The following is a 14,238-nucleotide window of genomic DNA, read 5'->3' on the forward strand; positions in this document are numbered from 1 at the left end:
CATATAATAATTTTGGGGAAATATTCCATAGACTTTTGTAAAGAATGTAAATCATCATTGTTGAAGAGACTGTTCTTTCCCCCATCAAATTGTATTTGATCTTTTGTGGAAAATAGATGGACTAGAAATGTGAAGAATTGTTTCTGTACTCTCAATTCTATTCCATTGATGTATATGTTGATCCTTATGCAAATACTACACTGTCTTGATTGCTGTAGCTCTATAGTAAGCTTTGAAATCAGAAAGCGTAAGTCCTCCAACTCTGTTCTCCTTTTTCAAGATTGTTTTGGTTATTGTTGGTCCGTTGAATTTCCCTATGGAGTTTAGAATCAGCTTGTCAATTACAAAAAGCCAGCTGGTATTTCGATAAGTATTTTGTTGATTAAAAACATAGATCAGTTTGAAGATATTGCCATCTTAACAATATTAAGTCATCTTATTCATAAACGTGATGTCTTTTTGTTTGTTTAGGTCACCTTTAATTTCTTTCAACAATGTTTTGTAGTTTTCAGAGTATATATTTTACATTTATTTTGTTAAATTTGTTCATATTTGTTCTCTTGATGTCACTGTGAATGTAATTGTTTTCTTTTTTTATAAATTTATTTATTTATTTGTTTATTTTTGGCTGTGTTGGGTCTTTGTTGCTGTGTGCAGGCTTTCTCTAGTTGCAACGAGTGGGGGCTACTCTCTGTTGAGGTGCGCGGGCTTCTCATTGCGGTGGCTTCTCTTGATGGGCAGCACAGGCTCTAGGCGAGTGGGCTTCAGTAGTTGTGGCAGACGGGCTCAGTAGTTGTGGCTCACGAGCTCCAGAGCGCAGGCTCTGTAGTTGTGGTGCACAGGCTTAATTGCTCTGCGGCATGTGGGATCTTCCCGGGCCAGGGCTTGAACTCGCCTGCATTGGCAGGTGGGTTTTTAACCACTGTGCCACCAGGGAAGTCCCTGTAACTCTTTTCTTAATTTTCTTTTTTTGGATTGTTCATCACTAGTATAGAAATGCAATAGATTTTTATATATTTTGTGTTGATGTGGATCTTGCCACTTTGGTGAACTAATTTATTATTTCTAGTAATATTTTCATAATATTCCATAGGATTTTCTATATACAAGTTTCTTTCATCTGCAGAGATAGTTCTACTTCTTTCCAATCTGAGTGCCTTTTATTTCACTATATTGCTTAATTGGCCTGGATAGACCCTTTAGTGGACTGTTGAATAGAAGTTACATGAGTGGACATCCTTGTATTGTTCCTGATCTTAGGGGAAAAGAATTTAGTTTTTCAATATCAAGTACGACGTTAGCTGTGAACTTCTCATAGTTGCCCTTTAACAGGTTGAGGAAATTTCCTTGTACTCCTAGTTTCTTGAGCATTGTTATAATAAAGGATGTTGGATTTTATCAGATGCTTTTCTTGGGTGATCATCATGTGGTTTTGTCCTTCATTGTATTAATGAGTTATTACATTAATCAATTTTCTGATGGTAAGACAACCTTGAATTCCTGGGATAAATCCCAATTTATAATGGTGTATAATATATACTTGTTACATGTTGTTGGATTCTGTGTGTTAGTATTTTGTCAAGGGTTTTTGCATCTATATTCATAAGAGATATTGGTCTCTAGTTTTCTGTTGTTACGAGGTCTTTGGCTTTGGTATCAGGGTAATACTGGCTTTATAGAATGAGTTGGGAAGTATTTACTGCTTTTCTATTTTTGGAATAAATAGTTTATGCATAATTGATATTAATTATTCTTTAACTGTTCGGTAGAATTCACCAGTAAAGCCATTTGGGTCTGAACTTTTTTTGTGGGAAGTTGTTACATTACTAATTCAACCTGTTTACCTGTTATACAGCTATTCAGATTATCTGTTTCTTTCAGAGTCCGTATCAGTAGTTTATGTTTTTCTAAGATTTTGTTCAGTTTATCTAAGTTATCTACATGTGTTGGTGTGTTGTTCATAGTATTCACTTGTAATCCTTTTTATTTCTATAAGGTTGGTAGTAATGTCCCCTTTTTCATTCCTAATTTTAGATATTTTAGTCTTCTCTCTTTTTTGCTGATCTGTCTAGCTAAAGTTTCACAATTTTGTTGATCTTTCAAATAACTTTGGCTCACTGGTTTTCTCAATTGTGCTTCCATTATCTAATTCATTAAATTTTGCTCTAATATTTATTGTTTCCTTCCTTCTTCTGGCTTTAGGTTTAGTGTGCTCTTGTTTTTCCACTTGGGACCAGTTTTTAATATTTTCAGCTTTTGATCCCAAGCATGCAGGCAGTATAAATTCAGCCTCCAAATAAGCAAGGAGCTCATTACTCACCATCAGTTCACGATTTTACTTTTCTGATTTATTATTCCCTCTTTATTTATTTGACCTAAAGAACTTTCTATTTTGCAAAACTACTTCTTTCTATTTTTAAGCTAATGTTTCTAGGTAGTGCGGCAGGACAAATGTCTGTTACAAACCAGTAATCCCACTCACATCACTTATAATTGCTGGTTAGTAGAAAGTTAGGGCTCAGAACTTCTCTTCTTCCCCAATAGTTGATCCTCAAGGATGAAGGAGAAGTAGACTGCTTGTGGATAAGAAGAATTCTGCTTATGCCTTCCATATGAAGAGTAGAATATGGCTTTGGGTAAAGTCTCCATAGTGGAAGGTGTTTGCTTTGCAGAATTGAATATGAGATATAATTGTAGAGCTATTATTTTTCTGCAACCAAATTGTTTGACTCGGTCTTCAAGTAAGCTTGTATATAACTTGCTCATTAAAATAAAAATGCTTTTATAATAAAGTATTAGAGTCAATAGTAGTAGATAATGATAAATTATTTTGGCAATCTCACTATTAATAAAGAAAAGCTAACAGAGAATGACACCATTTTCAAATTTTTATTGTTGTTTTTATACAAATTGTTTGTAAATTATGGAATGGATATTTTAAAAAGATTAGTATGAACTAGAAGCTGGTAAAGTAAAATCTTTTTTATCTTCCAAACTTTTAATATCTTTAAAAAAATCACTCTTTACTGTGTATCTCATTTCTTTGTCTACAAAACATGATTAATGACACTAATCTAGGGACAATTTATAGCAAAGATGCAAGAGATAGAGCAGAATCTGAAATGTAATTTTTGCCCCTTATCAAGGAAACTTTGTATAATAAAAGACTGCATTATTCAGATGCTGAATATCCCAAGTTCTTAATGTTATTAGAATTGTGGGTATGCTGTAGAAAGTTAAATAGTTCATCATGTGAAGTCTGCCTTTTTTTAACTTAATACTTTGTTTGGAGAGAAAGAGAAATCAACTAGATCAGGTGTCTCAAAATCATCTCATTGTTTTCATCCACCACATTTGTAAATGCTTTGCTCTAGGCTTTGCCTAATTATATTTTTGGGTTCTTGTATATTTTTAATCTAGCTAAAATAATGAGCATGCTTCCAAGCACTGAATGCTAAGTAAAGCCTGTTTGTTGCCCTTGGAAAAGGTTCTATTGTCATATTTGGTGGCCCTGTATTTCAACTCCCATCATTTTTTTGTGTGTAGCCAGGGTAGCAGCTCAGCTGCCAAGAAGCCAAAGCTGAGCAAAGAAAGGGAAGGTTTCAGTAAGTTTGATATTCATTACTAACTGTTAAGAAAATATATGAAAAATAAACCTGAGCATGAAAGAAATACACTTAGTCTTTTTAATTAGGTAGAGAAGAAAGAAGAACCAGTGAACCAGTGTCTGGCTTTAGAACACTATGTTAACCTCCAAACAAGACTTACCCTCTAGGTTTATACATGTATATTTTAGTACTATCTTTAAAAAAAATCCTGGATTTAACCTTTTCTTTTGACTCCTGGGCTTGAGAAAAACCATATCCTCACCAAATTGAAATGCAGAGTTTGAGCCTTTCCAATATTTGAGCCTCCTTTTTTTTTTTTTTTTTTTTTTTTTTTGCGTTATGCGGGCCTCTCACTGTTGTGGCCTCTCCCGTTGCGGAGCACAGGCTCTGGACACGCAGGCTCAGCGGCCATGGCTCACTGGCCCAGCCGCTCCGCAGCATGTGGGATCTTCCCAGACCGGGGCACGAACCCGTGTCCCCTGCATCGGCAGGCGGACTCTCAACCACTGCGCCACCAGGGAAGCCTGAGCCTCCTTTTCTTTATACCTAACTCAGAACCTTCCTGTCACCCTGTTAGCCTGTTTTAAAAATCTTAGTAACAACCACATAACGCTTAGAATAACAAACATAACAGTAAGTTCTTTTGATGACTGGAACTGTGTTTTACTGTAGGATGCATCCAGTAAATCTTTGTTCAACACATAAAGTACAAAAATATAAGTTTATGAAAAGTGCAAATTGCCTAGCAAGAACATAGCACCTGCCAGTTCAAGTCATTATGGAGGTTTTTGGTGGGAAGGAAGTGCACAAGGAAAAAAGTTCAGGTGTCATCCATGTTCATGTCACAGGAAGAATGGGTCCAATGTAGAAGCATTTTTTCTTATTTCCCAAAAGAAAAAACTCAGAAAAACAAATGAGATACCCACTTATATTAATATTGGTTCAAGCTATTCTTTGTTTGCTTGTTTGCAAAAGCAGGAGCAAAGAAGTGTATAATTTCCCAATGTAGTCATCACCAGGCACGTTCCTCTGCTATGACCTGGATGCTGAACAAGTTAAATATTAACTTTGGGAAAGAAGACAGGTAAAAATCATTACCTTGGCTGAAATTTCCTACTTCCTGTCACCGAAAGCAGTTCACAAATGCAAATAAATGAGAAAATATAATGTGTGATTCTATTCTTGTCCTTTGATAGAAGAGGAACTTCTAAGAAGAAAACTTTACATGTTAAAGGAAAAAGCTCATTGAAATCCTCTACCATCTAAAATACAGCAATAACCATTGCAATAACACTTCATTGTTCGGGCCTTGCTAAGTCCCATATAGAGGAAGTTAGACCTTTATTGTTGACTCTTATAAAAGCAGAACTGGACAAGAGAAATTAACACTTTTAGTCTCTTAAGAGTGTATTATTTATGGTCTTCCAAATCAGTAGTTTTCAAGGGTGATAATCAGTAGGACCTCCACTTTTCATACTACGGTGTCATTACAGTTTCCACAAAATTACTGCCATTTCAGTGAGTCACAAAGCATTACCGTGTAAGCGTTTACACTATAGCAAATACTGAGCCCATTGTTGGGTCTACAAAAGTACACTTAGCTCTCTTCTTGCCTTCAAGGGGATTGCATTAGTCCGTTTGAACTGCTATAACAAAATACCAGAGACCGGGTGGCTTGTAAACAACAGACATTTATTTCTTATCATTCAGGAGGCTGGGAAGGGCAAGATCATAGTGCCAGCAGATTTGGTTTGGTGGCTGGTGAGGGCCCATCTCCTGGTCCATAAATAGCACTTTCTTGTGTCCTCACGTGGTGGACGGGGGTAGAAAGTTCTCTGGGACCTCTTACAAGTATCCTACTCCAATTCACGAGGACTCCACCCTCAGGACCTAATGACGCCCCCAGACCTACCTCCTCATACTGTCACCTTGGGGGTTAGGATTTCAACATATACATGTTGGTGTGACACGTTTAGATCATAGCAGTAATGTTCTACTGGGGAAATAGACAAGCAAATAGGCCTTTACAGGAAATGTTTTCAGTGCTACAACAAGGGATGTGACAGGGTGCTGTTTGGGTAAACTTGTGGGGTACCCAATTCATTTTTGAGGAGTCTGGGAATGTATGGGGGAAAAGTGGCTTTTAAACTGAAAACTGGAAGACAAATAGAAAGTATTGAGTTATGGAAAATCAAAAGCAGACAGGACTAAGGCATTCAGAGCAATAATTATATCCAAATTGTTGGTTTCTTTTGTTATTTTTGTCTCTAATTTTTTACATTCTCTTTATATGTCCTTAAGTAGACTTAAAATGCTAGCACTTAACTTATACAAACCAAAATAAACAGATGAACTCTCTTTTATACATTAACACCCCTCATTTCTCTGACTAGAACTTCTAGTACTGTATTGAATGTAAGTGACAAGAGGGAGAATTCTTGTCTTATTCTTGGTCTTAGAGAAAGAGTTTTCAGTTTTTGACAGTTGAATATGATGTTAGCTGTGGTCATTTCATATATGACCTTCACTATGTTGAGCTACATTCCTTCTACGCCTAGTTTGTTGAGAGTTTTTATCATGAAAGTGTACTTAATGTTGTCAAATGCTTTTTCTGCATCTATGGCGATGAGCATATGAATTTTATCCTTCATTCTGTTAATGCAGTGTATCACATTAATTGATTTTCATATGTTGGAACTACCTGTGTCCCAGGAATAAATCCCAATCATGGTGTATGATTCTTTTAATGCGCTGTTGAATTCAGTTTGCTAGTATTTTGTTCAGGATTTTTGCATCTGTGTTTATTGGGAACATAGGCGTATAGTTTTCTTATAGTATCCTTGTTTGGCTTTAGAATTAGGGTAATGCTGGATTCATAAAAATGGTTTGGAAATGTTCCCTTCTCTTCTATTTTTTGGAAGAATTTGAGTAGGATTGGTATTAATTCTTTAAACTTTGGTAGAACTCACCAGTGAAGCCATCTGGTCCTAGACTTTTGTTTGTTGGAAGGTTTTTGATTACCCATTAAACCTCCTTACTAGTAACTGATCCGTTCAGATTTTCTGTTTCTTCATGATTCAGTCTTGGTAGGTTGTATGTTCTGAGAATTTGTTCATTTCTTATTGGTTATCCAGTTTGTTGATGTATGATTTTTCTAATAGTCTCTTATTGGGTGAAGGACTTGAATAGACATTTCTCCAAAGAAGACATAGAAATGGCCAACAGGTATATTAAAACGTGCTCACTCACAAATAATCAAAGAAATGCAGATCAAAGCTATGGCTATCACCTCACACCTGTTAGAATGGCCATTATTTTTTAAAAGATAAGTGTTGGCAAGAATGTAGAGAAATCAGAACGCTTCCACTGTTGTTGAGGATATACAATGGTTCAGTCACTATGGACAACAGCATGGAGATTCCTCAAAATATTAAAAGTATAATTTTTGTGTGTTTCTGTAAGCCCACTTCTGGAATGGAACAAAAGAATGGAAATCAGGATATTGAAGAAATATCTGCACTCATGTTCATTGCAGCATTATGCACAATAACCAAGGTATGGAAAACCCCAAATGTCCATCAGTAGATGAATGGATAAAGAAAATGTGGTATAGGACTTCCCTGGTGGCACAATGGTTAAGAATCCACCTGCCAGTGCAGGGGACACGGGTTTGAGCCACGGTCTGGGAATATCCCACGTGCCATGGAGCAACTAAGCCTGGACTCCACAACTACTGAGCCAGTGTGCCACAACTACTGAAGTCTGTGTGCCTAGAGCCTATGCTCCACAACAAGAGAAGGCACTGCAGTGAGAAGCCCATGCAGCACAACATAGAGTAGCAACGAAAACCCAACACAGCCAAAAATAATAAATAAATTTATAAAAGAAAAAAGAAAATGTGGTATATACACACAGTGAAATGCTATTCAGCCTTAAAAATGGAAGGAAATCCTGCCATATGCAACAACATGGATGAACCTGAAGAACATTATGCTACATGAAATAAACCAGTCACAGAAAGCAAATACTGCATGATTCCACTTACATGAGGTATATAAGATAATCAGAGAAACAGAAGCAGAGTAATAATGGTTGCCAGTATTTGGGATGGGGAAAATAGAGTTGATGCTTAATGGATATAAAGTTTTAGTCGTATAAGGTGAATAAGTTCAAGAGATCTACTATACAACATTGTGTCTGTCATTAACAGTACCCTCCTGTGCACTTAAAAATTTGTTGAGGGTACGTCTCATGTGTTCTTACCACCAAAAGAAAAAAAAAAAGAGTAGGTTAGATTTAGCCCATGTACTGTAGTTTGCTTGCCTTCTTTATGGCATGCCTTTGTAGCAAAGTCACACTCATGATTTTATTAAATTTCTTTACTTTTCTTACTTTTCCCTACTTTCCTTATTTAATTTTCTCCTTGTTCTTTTTTCTTTCTTGTATTATGTTATTTAGTTTTTTATGTAACTGTGATGCCTTTCTAGTATTTTTGAAGCCAAGTAAGTAATAAATACATAAATTCAAAATTTAGAGTAAAAAAAAATAACGCATTTTAAAACACCTTAAAAAGAGAGATTAAATACATGTGCATGGTGGAACCAGTGACATTTGGTACCGTTTGATATCATGCTCCCAGAATATAGACATAAATGGAAAAATGAATCAAAAACTTAATAGTACATATTATTGAAATCTGGCTGGAAATAAGAGCATATGAGAATCCCCAAAGTGGAAAGTAAGTTTATTAATCTTGAGGGAAAGGAAAGTTATTTTCTGAACCAGAAAAAACATCACTTCAGGATACCAAGGAGTTACCAAAACACAGTTTTACTGCCTGAATAAACTTTAACATTTATTCATTAATAGGGTTATTTTGTAAAAATACATAAAATGGAATTAGTGTCAATGGTAGGTAGTTTAGTGAGTATTCATTTTTTATTAGTAAGTGTACATTTTTAACACTAAGGTGCACATACACTTTCTTAAAAATCTTTTCCATCACTTATGAGATATGTATAACCTTAATTAAGAATACACTTAATAGTTGGTGCATCAAAATCCAACAGATAGTACAGAATTGCTGGCTGTGTTTTCCTTGCAAAATCATAAGTCACAGCAGGATGGCCTGTAGTTAATATTAAATTTTTGAAAGAGCTAATAGTTAAGGTACAAGAAATGACCTTTTTAATAGCACTGAATTACCACAATTCTTTCTTTTAGGTGCTTAAAATAAAAGCTTACTTGCAGAGGACTAAAATAAAAAGCAAACTTCTTTTGAAAAGAAAGGAAAAGCTATATGAGAATAAGTTAATTATATGAGTGGTTGCATATTTGGCAAAATTCCCTTCAAACCAAATGATGCTTCCATGCCTTACTTATTAATGTGGTAAAGAAACAGAATGACTCTCCTTTTGATCTGAGCTGCATCACTGCTTCTCTGCTGATTAGACAACCTGCTTCTTCCTCATTTATCACTTTAATGTTACTGTTAGTATAAATGACTGGTCTGCAAAACTAAAACACAATTAGAAATCGTGGGGCTGCTTCCAGAAGTGCCAGTGTGAGCCACAGCGCCAGTTCTCCATTTATCACCATCTGCTTTCATGGAGCAACATCCACTTCATTTATCACCTGATCTCTTTCTATTATTTCTTTCATGGGAGGGTGTCTAATCAGCATTATTTATCTCAAATTGTATTTTCTTGAAAACTTTTAAGAAGCTCCTAACAGGGGCACAATTACTGTACTCATTTAAGGAAACACCCAGCTCCACAAGACAGAGGTTCATAGTCTGATCACCTTTTTAAAGGGTGAATTATTAGGAGAGATTCTAAAGAAAGATTAAATTACACTCTTACGTAGCTTCCTGCTTTTGTGTGTGTGTTAGCCAAAAGGGCACTCATGAAAATGAATAAACTAATGAAATGCAACTTATTAATTGATGTAATCAGTAAAAATGAGTGGTTAAAGGATGATTCTGTGGTTCAATGGTTAATATGGAAAATGAAGAGTTAAGAATTGTGGGAACTTTTCAGTGACTCCATCAGGTTGCTGAGGATTGTAGGTTATCCATACCGCAAAGTTATCCACAGCTGGGAGAAGTGCTGTCCTTATTACTTACTGACCAGCTACCCATTTGCTTTTCTCACTTCCTCCAAAAACCAGGAACAGTAATAATCATCAGTATGTTTTACATAATAGAAACGATCAGAGATTCTTGGGTAAAATGGCTATTTTTGCAACTTTTCCTTCTGTGACGATATATTTCTGCTAACAGGGCACTCTCCCTTTCGTACTTTGAAGTTCATATTACAACAGTGCTTTATTTGGCCTGTTCAAGTGGCCGTGGCAATGTAAAACACTGATGAAAAACAAATAGGTAAATAAAATTAGAGCAGGACTCAAGAAAATTAATTCTAATCCAAGTTCTGGAACCAAGAAGTTGGGCAACCTGCATAACTTCTAAATCTCTATGGAATTAAGATATTAGGAAAAGTGTTTTCCATTCTAGTAACCTTTAAATCATTTTTGTCATTTTCATGTTCAAATATAAAAACAACACATAGATATGCAAGACCCTTTTCTAAGAACTTTAGATATATTAGCTTATTTAATTTTTACTGTGATGTAGGTAGCATCGTGATCAGATGCAGAACCAAGGTTTCACTGCCAGTAAAGGCAGAACCTGGATTTCAATCCAGACAGGCCAGTTTCAGGATTTATATGGTTATTCACTGCATTGTAATGCAATTTATTGAAGCTTTTTCTTGATATCAGTTCTTATCAATAAAGTTTCCTTTTTTATTTTAATAAATTTACTTCAAAGGAAACCTTTCGTCCCAATCGTAAATGGAAATCCAATGTCATCAACACAGACAGAAGATTACTATACACATTAAAAAGATACAAAGTAAGATGGTTAATTTAAAAATAATAACACAGGAGGAATAATAAATCTAATTATAGCGGAGGAGAACGAGATGGATTTGCCCCAGATTTCAGAGTGGTTTCATTGCACATTGGGAAGACAATCTCAGTGCTCCAATTTCCAGTCCAGAGTTCTATTCACCACATCCTTGGGAATCCTTTCTCCTGTCATTAGCAGTTGATCATTCTGCTGGCTCCCCACCGGGTCTCTATTTACCAGAAATCCCAACTCCTCCACTCTTAGTTGCATTTCCTATTTCTCTGCCTCTGAAGGCTATAATGCTCATTTCCTTTTCTGCCTGCTTTCCCATTTCCTATCCCATTCTTCTCTTCTATTATCTGTGGGGTGTGGCTCCCTTTGTTGGGCGCTGAGTTCTACAGCCAGAGTCCTTGGAGTGTCATGGAAAGACTGAGAAGTCAGTGTGAATCAGTAGAGCTCATCTCCCTCTTCGGTGCTTTGTCCATCAGCCCGCATCCCTGGACATGTTCTCATTCTCCCCCTCCCCCTCCCCCTCCCCACCATTTTACTCACAACCACCAGTGTCCCAGGAGTCAAACACCTCTGCCTGAGTTCTAGATGGGTTTCCTAGCCTCTCTTTCTTCTTCCTCTGGCTCACCTTTTCTTTCCCTTTACTTTCCTCTCTCTCTCATCTTTTTCTTTTTATGCCTCCCCCCTTCCTAGTTTCTGTGTCACTCAAGGTGATTATGCAATGGTGGATAAATATAAATATAAAAAGATATTTGATCCTGTACCACCTAAAACTACCTCATAAACTAAAGACAGCCTACACCCTACACTTTTAGAAGTGCTACAATTTAGAGGATGCATGTGGCCCTTTTCAGCTTTAAAATTACGTGATCTAAAATGGGCCACGTCAGCTACCTTCTCGTCAGTAATCTTTCCCCAACAGTCGTATTAAGACTTCTTTGCAGCTGGAACCAGTTGGGTGATTACTTTCTGGCCTGAATCTCATTAGCAGTGTTGAAATCAACCCAGCCCTTAAGCTTTTCATGGGAGCCTTTCAGCTGAAATCACACTCCCTCCCCTAATGTGACTGTGATCTCCTATGGCAACCCTTACACGGAACAAGGGCGCTTGTGTATCTTCAGGAAAAGGAGGGAACTCGTGAAAAGGGGTTGACACTGACTTGGATAGGGTAATGGCCTAGTTAAACAGAACCAGAGGAGTTTAGAAAAATTAATTTCACAGAAACACAAATTTAATATGCAGTATTACACTTAAAGGGAGTGGTGCATACCATTTGAAAGAGTTCTTGGTCAGGAGGAGCACCACCTCAAGCAAAATAAGGCAGGAAACATGAGGTTTAAGGACTGGAAAACTGCGCCTTAAGGACTAACGGATTGAGGTGAAAGTGGGGAACTTTTTCATAAGTCTTGAGTTTGGAGTAATAGAATCCAGAGAGTACGTGAAAATACAGGAACCATTATTGTTTATCATACAGTATAATAGGAAAAGAAATGACTGTGAGCTGCCTGAATACGGAAAGAAAAAAAAAATATATATATATATATATATACATATAGTGTTTGGGGAAAAAAAATCTATGAGTTTAACCCTGAGAATGGGGACCACTGACTATTAGAAATTGGCACGCTGTACAGTGGAGTCATTAGCTATAGTAAGTTGTGGTAAAAGTAGGGTGTTTTATGTAACTGCTAAAGTGGGCCAATTTGAAATCCAATGCAAAAAGTGAAGGAGAAAACACACTTATCAATAAGTTCTCCCATATTTATAGCTTCAAACACATCCACATTACAATGCGGAATCCGAGCTACTTTTTTCAATTGCTTGATTAGTTGGATACTTGCCCTACTAGATCTTATTGTATCAGATTGCATTCTCATTGTACTCTGTGCCAGAGTGGGGCAGAGAGGGGGTTAATATCAGAAAATAAATTAAAAATAAACAATCTATTTGGAAAGATGCATACCCATTTCATTCTGAAATATATTCTCCTCATTCCGAAATGTCATTAAAAGGCCCCAAATGGAACTGTACAGATGTGGTCTTCTCACACAGTTTCAAGAGGAGACTACCATGCTGGATGGGTCTATACCATATATACCATAGACCATGGGTAGGCAGAGAGGAAGCCTTCTGAGTCCACCTTGACTCCCAGGTAGTATGGGAAGAATGCAGATGTATCCCTGTTTAGCCTGTGGGGAAGTGAGGCGTAGTTGGACCTTTCATAAAGGCAATGAAGGCAAGGGATAGCATGACCTCTGCAGGGATTGTGAGGTGCACAATTCCTAAGCCAGACCCCAGAAAGAGAATGTAGTTGAATATTAGAGTGGTCTTTAGAGCCAGCAAGTCTTGAGTTGGGATTAAACCAAAGGAGAACCCAAGGCCCTGACCAAGCCAACAGAAAGTATAGAACTTAGACTGTTAATCACGGACATCAGTCAAGCCTTCAGTAGTAGATGCCAGAAGAGCAGCACTACCAGGCAACCAAGAGCAGTTGCCAAAAAGAGACCAAAAGTGAACAATACCAGCCTAAGGTCACAGTGCTTAGATCCCAGGCTCCCTCCAGCATGAGGGCCTGTGTGTTCTGCCATCACCCAGGTACCGTCTTGGGAAAGAGAAGGATGTAGGAAAACATCTGAAAGACTGAACATTGACCTGAACACAGTAAGTTGCCTGAATTAAATGGTTTAAACTAGAAGAGATGGAGGCATTTAACTGACAAGTTTAATGCCCATCTTCCCTCTTTCAAGCCTTGGTACAGTGAGGCTTATGAAGAAGAGTAATAGATGAATACTAGGGAAAAAAAGCTGTATTGTTTTTGCACATCTGATTAGTAGTCTGTAAATTGGTGGTCTTAGATGCTTTTTCCTCTCTCCTTTCTTCCTTCTTTGACTTCTTTTCTCCATCCTTTACTAAATAAACACTTAATTCATTCCTCCAGTGTCTGACACTTTAGTAGGTGCTTGGAATGAAAGGGCAACAATAGGAGCTCCTGCCTCCAGAGAGCTGCCATCTAAGGAAGGAGAAAAACAGGTAAATAAATAATTGCGTTACAGTATAAGCGCAAATATAGATGTGAGCAAGGAGTTGTAGGTGAATAATTGGAGGAATTCGTTTCCTCTCCATGGAGTAGAGATTGGCGTTTGAGTATGCTTTTGTGAGGCAAATAACAGGATTTCAGACAGTATTATAGTCTTTGTAGAAAATCCTGAGGAAGTACTTTAGAAATGTCACAGAATGCAAAGACAATATACTAACGCCAATCTGGCATATCTATCTGCCAGAAATGAATATTTGGAATTTGAAAAACAATCTCACTTACAATAAAACCCCAAACGATGAAATATTTAACCAAATATGTGCAGCATCCATGTGCTGAAAACTATAGAACACTCATAAAAGAAATGAAAGATGTATGCAAATAGAGAGATATCACATGCTTGTGGATTGAAAGATTCAGTACTGATGTCAGTTCTCCCCAGTTTGATCTATAGATTCAACCCTCAATCCTAACCAAAATACAAACAAGCTTCTTTGAAGATAAGAGCAAGTTGATTCTAAAATTTACATGGAAAGGCAAAGGAATGAGAACAGTCATGATAATTCCAAAAAGAAGAACAAAGTCAGAGGACTCACAGTGCCTGGAGGCAGGACCCACAGTTGTTCCCTGATTTTAAGACTTACCATAAAGTATAGTGATCAAAGCAGTGTAGT

The sequence above is a fragment of the Hyperoodon ampullatus genome (genome assembly GCF_949752795.1).
Source record: "Hyperoodon ampullatus genome assembly, chromosome: 3".
Lineage (NCBI taxonomy): Eukaryota > Metazoa > Chordata > Mammalia > Artiodactyla > Ziphiidae > Hyperoodon > Hyperoodon ampullatus.